Here is a 1,729-nt window from a genome sequence, read left to right on the forward strand (position 1 = left end):
ACCTTCCTTCCGAGGAGTGGCTGGTGGGTTTGAACCGCCAGCCTTCTGGTTAGCAGTCAAGTGCTTTAGCCACTATGCTACCAGAGCTCCTAGTGGATTGGGTTAGGTTCACCTTAGTCTTCAAAGTGATGTCTTTGCTCCTCAACACTTTAAAAAAGTCTTGCACCAGATTTGCCCAGCGCAATACAACGTCTGATTTCTTGACTGTTGCTTCCATGAGTGTTGATTATAGATCGAAGTAATATGAAAATATTTGACAACTGCAATCTTTTCTCCATTTATCATGATGCTGCTTATTGGTCTAGTTGTGATAATTTTCATTTTATGTTGAGGTATAATCCATATTGCAATCTTTGTAATAAGTTCTAATTTTTGCATAAGCTAGTTGGAATTGTGAAGGACCACTGGTGGCACAGTGCCTAAGGCATTTGACTGCTAACCAGAAGGTTAGCGGTTCAAACCCACCGGCTGCTCTGTGGAAGGAAGATGGAGCAATTTACTTTGGTAAAGATTTACCACCTCAGAAATCCAGTGGGGGTCATTGTGAGTCACAGTCGATGTAGTGGCACTCAGTTTGGTTTGGTGTGAGTTGGAATTTTAAGGAACTCTCTATCTCTGGCACTTATCAACCAACCAACCAAGTTCTTTCATAGATTTAAGTAATTTGTACAGGTCATATGGGTAATAAAAATAAAAGTAGAATTTGAACTCATATGTGTGGTTTTAAAGTCCATTTTTTTCTCCTACCAAGCTCTGATGGTGTAGCGCCTAAGGTATTTGACTGCTAACCAGGCCAATGGTTCAAACCCACCAGCCGCTCCTCAGAAGGAAAGTTGGGCAATCTACTTTTATAGTGATACTGCCTCGGCAACCCAAGGAAGGGTCACTGTGAGTCGAATCTGACTCAACGACAGTGCTCCATTGATTGATTAACCACATGCTGCCACAGCACTATTTCTTAAAGAAGTCCTAAGGAGGTAGATTCTTAGTATGGTGCCATGTGTTGGATGATTCTGGCAGCGAGTTGCTTTTTGGTGTGTTAAATAATGGTATCGCTTCCTGCCATTCTTTCCTCCTGAGAAACAGTTCACGAAATCTATTCCAATAAATTAATGTTTTTATTTGACTAATTTATTAGGATTAAAACTAACAGATCTGTCCTTAAAGAAGAAGTGCAGCTGGAATGCTCCTTAGAAGTAAGAATGGGCCCAAAATCCATTAAATGGGGATGAGAATGTTTGTTTAATAAATGATGCTGGCAAAACTGGAGATCCATTTGCAGAAAAATGAAACAAGATTTGTACCTCATACCACACACAAAACGAACTCCAGATGGATCAAAGACTTAAATGTGAAACCTAAAACTCTACAGTTCCTCAGGGAAAATATAGGGGCAAATTTAAGGGCCCTAATATATGGCATAAATAGACTATCAAGCATAACTAAAGATGTACAAACTGCAGAAGAGAAACCAGATGATTGGTACCTTACAAAAATTAAATTTTTATGTGCTTCCAAAGACTTCTCCAAAAGAGTCAAAAGAGAACCTATATAAAGGAGGATATTCAAGCAGCCAACAAACATGAAGAAATGCTCATGATCATTAGCTATTGTTGTTGTTGTTGTTATGTGCCGTCGAGTCGGCCCCGACTCATAGCGGCCCCTCCTTGGGTTTTCGAGGCAGTATCACTATGGAAGTAGGATTGCCCAACCTTCCTTCCGAGGAGTG

The sequence above is a fragment of the Orycteropus afer genome, unplaced genomic scaffold (assembly GCF_000298275.1).
Source record: "Orycteropus afer afer isolate SDZICR_OR568_19922 unplaced genomic scaffold, OryAfe1.0 scaffold00072, whole genome shotgun sequence".
Classification (NCBI taxonomy): domain Eukaryota; kingdom Metazoa; phylum Chordata; class Mammalia; order Tubulidentata; family Orycteropodidae; genus Orycteropus; species Orycteropus afer.